Genomic DNA, 8310 nt, shown 5'->3' on the forward strand with positions numbered 1-8310 from the left:
AGGTATAGCAACCCCTGGAGCATATAGGGTAAGAGCCTTGCTTAAGGGCTCAACAGTAATAGCTTGGCATTGGTGGTACTTAAACCCCGACCTTGCAACCATTAACAAAGAGCCTTAAATGCTTGAGGCGCCACTTCCCCCAAAAACATTTACATTGCTGTACAGATGCCAGTGTAAAATGTATGCTATGTAAATGACAAACCCAATACTTATGTAGATATTTATACATTCTATTGCATTTAAAACTTGTTTAATATACAACAAGAACCGATCCTATTGGCTAAAGTATACAGCATATGCAAGGCTGATATTTTTCATGAAACTTCTCTGGTATAGCACATTCAAAGTCAGTTATAGGAGGTAAGTATATAAAATCTATCGAATATAAAGGGAAATTTTTCGTTTAGGTGTTTTTGTTAAATGCGACATTTTAAAAAGGCATAAAATGGTTATATTTTAACAGAGCATACGGAATGGAACTGAGTGCAACATTCTTTAAAATACCTTTTAAAATAATTGTCCACATTTTTTTTTCAAAACTATGACGAATGAATTTCTAATGTCTTTCATTTTCATTCCATATATAATTGGATTCAAAACTGGAAGAATTGTAAAAATCAGCATACCACACATTTCTTGTGCAACGAGTGGTATATTTTGAAAACGATATGAAAGTACAGTAAAGAGTGCAACTATTTCATACAGAATAAAAGTAATTATCTGTGCAAAACATGTGTTTACAGCCTTACGTCTAGCATCAATTTGTGTATGGGAAAGACAGACTTTAAGAATTTGTACATAAGAGAATAACAGAATAGTCACACTAATGCTCTGCACAACCCCTGTTATAGCTAATCCATAAACATAATTCACAGTAAGGTCACCACCACATGAAAGTCGTAACAGTGTATTATTGCTACAATACAAATTATTGTTTTACATTTTGGAAGTCTTGCCTGAATTGCATACAATGCAACTATCAAGACAATGTCAAGTCCCCAAGCCAGTGCTATTATCAAAATGTTAGGGAGAAGTGAAGATATTAGCAGTTATATACCAGCTTGTCACAGCATGTAGCACTTTTTGTTCCTATTTAGCCCTTTTTCCTCTTAAGGTGGACATAGCTATATGCATCACTCAACAGAGCCAATCAATTTGATAGTTTACCTTGTACAGACGACACAGAAGTGACGCTAATGCACCTACAAGCTGCCACAATGCTTAAGAAGCAGTAATAAAAGTGTGGCAGTATAGTTTAGGCCAAAAAAAGAAAAGAAGACTATCAAAACTGAATCTTCAAAGATTAATGTGCAGATCACTGTACAGCTTGGATTGCGAGCATAATTTGTTCCCGGAAGCTTGCTTGTATCTCAAAGCAAATTTTCCCATAAAAAATTAAAACTTTAATGATTTGTTTCTGTCACGGATGTCTATGCAATTGTTATGCTTGCTCTTGGTGTCTAGCCAAGGTAGGAAGCCAACATAAGAAAAAAGAAAAAAAAAAAAAGGCTATTAATATAATTAAGTCGGTCATTGATTACTACTAGAAGAGTACATTTTGATTGTGTACAAGAATGTGGCAAACTTAAGAGTAGCAATTAACTTCAGCAAACTTTAGTAATTAAAGCACAAAAAAAACACACCCAATTGATCCAAAGTTACAGTGGAAACCCAATAGCTCAGACAGAGAGGGAAATAATATTCACGAAAATATATACAAAAGGATTAAAGAACACATTCAACGGTGTAAACCATGAGCAGAGCTTAAAACAAATAAATTAAACAAAACACCTTCTAATTCATGAGTGGCCGTCAATCTAACCTAATAAACAAATTGAAAACAAAATCTGGTCGTAGGATGCCCGCTAACTACACTGACTAACCAAAACCTAACTTCAGCAATTAGCTCTTGCTCCTAACTAGTGTATCTAAACAAAGTCTTACTTAACGTGTTGCATATGTAAACCCTCTGGCATACAACTCTTGACTCGACACCGTGAGTTGGAGATTGGATTCAACAATTTGTACTAGGCGCAGTCAGAGCTTAGCTTTTTTTTTCTACAGGAGTTTTTGGAAATCCCGAAGGGGCAGTGGTGACATGTTTTTCTCTCACGGTACTTCACACTCAGCAGGCGTGGCAATTTTTTTAAATAGACTGGGAGTTAGGTTACTGATTATAAGCAGGATGTTGATGGCTATTGGCTTATGATTGTTATAGATATTAATGACTGTAATTACAATATGGTGAATATACAATTGAACCTTGGATTACAAGCATAATTCATTCGCAAAGCGGGCTCATATTTTAAAACACTCGTAAACCAAATCAAATTATTCATTCCACATCCCCAAAAAATTTATACATAAAAATAATTAACACAGAATATAAAGTAAAAATAAAAAAATTAACCTGCACTTTACCTTTAAAAAAAGAGTAAAAAAAATCCCAACAGATAAGTGTTTCTGTTTGTGCGTGCAGGCGCTTTGTCTGTGTGTGTGTATATCTAAAGTAAGCTCCCCTTTCCCCCTTCTCATCTTACACAGTTACCCTTTCTCCACTCTTTTCACACACGCGCACACAACAGAAAAACACCATTTTATCTGAAAAAATTAACAGGAAACCTCTCTAATGACACTTGATTGAGCATCACATTACTGGAATCATTGCTGTAAAGTAAAAATAAAACAAATTAACCTGCACTTTACCTTTAAAAAGAATCGCAACAAAGCAATGTTTCTGTGTAGAGCAGGGAGAAGGGGTGTGTATGTGTGTATGTAAAGCCAAAAGTAGGAGGGGTCTGCGTGTGTATGTGGCACGTTGTCCAATGACGCGCGTTTACACAGACACAAAGAGCAGGCTGATACAGAGAAAGAAAATGGATCTTAAACCTTTCTAATGAGACTTGATTTTGCTTTACACACGCGCTGTACACACACGCATAAAGACACAAAATAAAATATGTTTTACACACACACACGTGGTCAGTTTTATAGTAAAAAAGTACACGCATGCACAGATGTTGATTATACCAGTTAGAGCATCTACTAGACTACCGCAGTCTAGTCTGCACTAAGATCCAGCAGGGTAGACGATTACCCACAATTCCGCAGTGCAAGGGAGAGAAAAAACATTGGCTCAGTTGTGATCACGTGATGCTCGTGGAATGTCGTGATACATGATACACTCAAAAAAAAATTTTTGTTGATCTAACCCAACACTGTTTCTTCAACCAGTTCCACGAAAATGATTTGAATAACCTGGACGTGGTATGATTAAATAAACACAAATAAACAGGGTTAGGTTAAATCAACCAAAGCTAATCATGTAACAATAGAAACATTTTGTTGTGTAGCTTTAAAGCCTACTGTGTACATTTAAATTACCTTATTCTGTTACTTTATACTTATGCAAAACACCAACATTCTAAATACTTGAAATTTCACATTTGAATTAACTTTATTCTTCTCGGTTCAACTTAAGTAAAACACATGCTTTCAAATAATCAATTGGAAAAATGCATTTATTCAAGATGTCAGGAGAAACAAGCAAACTGCTTTCAAACACTTTTATTTTTTTTTTTTCAATGCTGTTACAAAACATTCTGTAATTTTCCTTTTTTCATATTCAGTACAGTTCCTTATTTTCAGTCAAACAACTATTAGCAGCATATAAATGAATAAAAAAAAATCCTTTTAACTAGCTCTATTAAGTCACAGTTCTACTCAACAAAGCAAATTTTCCAGATTCTGTAATTCCAAAAATAAACGCAACTGTACCTTACATTAGGAAGATTCACAGGAAATGGATAAAGGAGAAAAACATAGCATAAATATTATTGCATTAAAAATACTGAATAGTCTGGTACTGATATTCTTTGCTGCCATGCCCCCTTTCCTTTAGAAGACTCTGATCAGCTGAGTGAAGTACTGATCAAGCTGGAAACCAAAGAAATGGTGGTAATCCTGTTAAATTCAGCACTCAACTACAACACAAAGTTCACATCAACTTATAGGTGCTGTACACTGCTATCTCAGTTAGCACTTCAGATCAAGTTAGCAAAGCACTGTGAGCTTAAAATGTATTTTCATGTAAAGTGTATTTCATGCCATAATGGCCATGGTCTAACCTGTAATGTTTGAGCAGGAGGGACCTTAAGGATACTAATCTATAACATTATTTGCACTGCCACATCAAAGCCCTGAAGGAAATTAATAAAGGGGAAAAAACATAGCATAAATATTATTGCTATAAAAATGTGAATAAATTTTAATTATTTGACTAGGGTTGTGCCAATATTGATTTTTTTTCTTTATCAATCAGTTTCCCTATAAAATCTATAAAAAAATACTACCACATTATATTTCTCGCCTATTTTCATTAAGTTCAAACACCTATTTTTATGTGAAAAAAATAGGAAATGTTGCACGTTAACACCATCAAAAATAATAAAAAACAGTTCAAAATAGTTATAACTCAGAGGTAACTATTATTATGTTTTTTAAAAAGCCCAAATTTACTGATAATGTTAGCGTATTAGTAAGCAACATGTTTAATTCCAATTTGGCCGGGAGAAAATTCATACTGTACCGCCGCCCTCACCTTGCGCTGTCTCCCTCACTCACTCCTCCTCTAGTGTGCGCGCACGCGTCCACACAGGTGTTTTTTTTTTTTAACCGCAAATCTCAAGGTAATTCATAACATGATCATACCAATACTTTATACAATATACTGTAAGAAACGTATGTGATTTTACCACTAACATATCAATCGCTTACCACTATTTTGAAGGATACCAGTTGCTTCAGGAACAGTGCAGTGCAAACAGTCTGGCGCTTCTGTGACTAACACCCACACAGCTAAGCTAGTTTAAACAATGCTAACCGTCAAATGTTTAGCATGGTAAAAGTTAAATTCAGAAATGTAGTTCTGAAGACATGTTTACTAACTCAGATTAAACCACAACCCATTCACCTATCAACTTTTAAAGGAAACATTATGATATATTTTATAGAGACATATGAATCTTACCTAACATAAGATGTCCTTTTCAGCACAAAGTTTTCCTTAGGTAAATGCCGAAACCCGCACATGCGCAGTGCACAAAATAAGACGGGCCAAACAGGACGAAATAGAATCACATTAAGATAACATAAAACAGCTTAGTAAATTTGATGAGAAGAGTTTTTAAGTAGGGTTAACCAAACTCACTCACGTATTTTTATAAAACAGGTATTTATTGGATTATTTAAACGTTATCTGCCTTCTTTAAATGAACTGCAGCAAAAAACTTTTTTTGGAGTGTACTTGGCACTTGTAAACCAAGACTTGTTTGTTTTCCAAGTTAAAATGTATTAAAAATATTTGCTTGTCCTGCGGAACACTCGCAAACCATGTTACTTGCAATCCGAGGTTTCACTGTATGCTTTAACAATCAGGCGAGAAAAAAGAGATTGATATATAATTTATGTATCATGATTGATGCTTGGAAGAATATGTATTCTACAGACAAAGTTACTGTATTGTTGCAGGTGACTTATGTGGTCCCAGGCGAATGGCAGGACAGATTCCCAACTCAATTTGACTCGTACTCTTTCAATGCTTTAATATCTGACTTGTCAAACTCACTTGATTTGGTTGATATTTGGTGTAGGTTTAATCTAGATAAGAAACAATACACAGAGAGCAGTACTATGGGATGAGCTCATCGTTCCAGATTAGACTACTGGTTAATAACATCTAATTTAAGTCATCTATCTTCCAACTGTAGCATTTGCCCTTCTCCTTTAACTGATCATTGCGCATATCTCAACCAATGTCCATTCTTCACAGCCTAAAGTGTTTCACTGGAAATTTAACCCTAATTTATTAAAAAGCAATTGTAACTATTAACTATTTTATCCTTAATTAGTAAGGATAAGCTCCTCAATGTGAACAGTGGGAGTGGCTTAAATATAAAATTAGGAGAGTTAGAATTAAAGAGGAAAAAAATGGCAGATTGAAAAAGAAAGCAACAATTGGAAATTATGTGTAAAATAAATAATTTATGTAAGCAATCTCAGCCAAGTGATGAAGATAATGTTGAACTTCAACAGCTACAGCTACAGCTTGATGAGTTTCACATAAAAAGAGCCAAAGGTGTATTTATTCAATCAAAAACAAGGTGGATTGAAGATTGGGAAAATAATTCTTTATATTTCTTTAACTTAGAAAAAAAAAAACAGACAGACTAAAAAGGTTATAAATAAACTATATATTGAAAATAGTTTAAGTGAGGATCTAGAGAAAATTGATGATCATAGTCTTAATATTTATATAATATTACATATAATACACAATTACGTTGATACCCAAACCTAACAAAGAAAAATGGACAATTGGAGGCTCTTTACACTTCTTTGTTGTGACTATAAACTCTTTGCGCTTGTTTATGCTAACAGATTAAAGACTGGACTTTTAAAGGTAATTGACACATTCATAACCATACTCACTTAGTTTTAGATATGCTTGATTATATATCACTCTCATGATACCTTTATGTTATTCTTAGATTTTTTTTTAAGCATCTGATTCTTTAGAACACCCTTTCTGTTCAAAACATTAGAACTTTTTTGTTTCAGAACGAAGTTTTGCAATATTATTCAAAGGGTATAAATAGCAGTGTATCTCTCAGAAGCGGATTTTCAAGAAGGTTCTCAGTTAAACGCGCCATTCGTCAGGAATGTCTCAGCCCTCTTTTATTTATCTTAGCTCTAGGATCGTTGGCAATATTTTTTTAGCACTCCTCAGATATACACTACAAGGTATTGAAATTTTGGGGAGGAAATTTATAATTAGCCAATTCACTGATGAAACATGTTTCTTAAAAACGAAAATATGGTTTTAATAGGAATCGATAAAATAAGTTTATTTTCTAAAGCATCTGGCATCAACATTTGGCTGTTCATACTGTAGTTGCGACTTTTCAGACATAGCTGAAATCCCAATAAAAAATTAGATAAAGTATCTTGGTCTTTTAAATTCAAAGAACCCACATGATATTGAGAGTTTGAATCTTACTCCTAAAGTAAAAGCTGTGCAGAAATCTTTGAATTATTGGCTTACACGTAATTTATCCTTTGGTCATTTGGTCGAATCTTATTTTCTAAAACAGAAGTTTTATCAAAGCTTATTTATCCGTGTCATTCAATTTATACTTAACCCATAACAATAAAATAATTTAATTCCAAAATGTTAAAATTTATATGTATATAAATTTGGAATAAAACTCATCACTTATGCAAATTTCAGTTAGTCATGGATTATGAAAATTGGGGTCTAAGTAATTGCATCTTTTAGAATCAAATCAAAGAGTGCATTTTTCAGCCTTACTCTGTATGGTACCATATCCCTAATAACATTTTAACAAAGTTGAAGGTATTGACTTTTTATTTAAATGTGATTTTGAGATGTCAAAAATTCCAGTGAAGTTATCTGACATTTACAAACAAGCTTGTGGCGTAAAATTTGTTTATGATTTATTGAGTTCCAGTGGTCAAATATTATCATACAATGATTTTATCAGAAAATATGGGGTTAGTATATCTAGAAAAGGACATAAAGTTTGCGAAGCAATCCCTTTTCGTCTTTTTCGAATGTTACAAGGTTGCATGCAATTTTCTTGCATCTTCTTTGCATTTTTTTTTTTAATTTTTTTTATTAATTGGTGATGTTAGTTTATTAGAAGAAAACTGCAATAACAGATTCATGAGGTTGGTCTTTAAATGAAAACAACAGACTTTTTCTCTCGTATTGTAAGGAAAAATATTGATGTATCTTTACAGAAAAAAGTTGATGTAGATTCCTAAATATTTTGTTCTTCCGGGACAGAAACTTTTGATCATTTATTTTTTTCATGCCCTTTTGTTAAGTCTTCTTGGTCTGATATACACAATTGGTTGTCACTAAAATTGAATAATATAGATTCTTTTAGTTATATACAGTGGTGTGAAAAACGATTTGCCCCCTTCCTGATGTCTTATTCTTTTGCATGTTTGTCACACAAAATGTTTCTGATCATCAAACACATTTAACTATTAGTCAAAGTAAACACAAAATGCAGTTTTTAAATGATGGTTTTTATTATTTAGGGAGAAAAAAAATCTAAACCTACATGGCCCTGTGTGAAAAAGTAATTGCCCCCTGAACCTAATAACTGGTTGGGCCACCCTTAGCAGCAATAACTGCAATCAAGCGTTTGCGATAACTTGCAACGAGTCTTTTACAGCGCTCTGGAGGAATTTTGGCCCACTCATCTTTGCAGAATTGTTAGA

At 33.5% G+C, this 8310-nt stretch overlaps 1 pseudogene; it reads right to left on the reverse strand.

Annotated features, from left to right (window-relative positions):
• Positions 1 to 507: 507 nt before the first annotated feature.
• On the reverse strand, positions 508 to 1013 carry LOC128533287 (olfactory receptor 52N5-like; annotated as a pseudogene).
• Positions 1014 to 8310: the final 7297 nt, after the last annotated feature.

Source organism: Clarias gariepinus, chromosome 11 (genome assembly GCF_024256425.1).
Source record: "Clarias gariepinus isolate MV-2021 ecotype Netherlands chromosome 11, CGAR_prim_01v2, whole genome shotgun sequence".
Lineage (NCBI taxonomy): Eukaryota > Metazoa > Chordata > Actinopteri > Siluriformes > Clariidae > Clarias > Clarias gariepinus.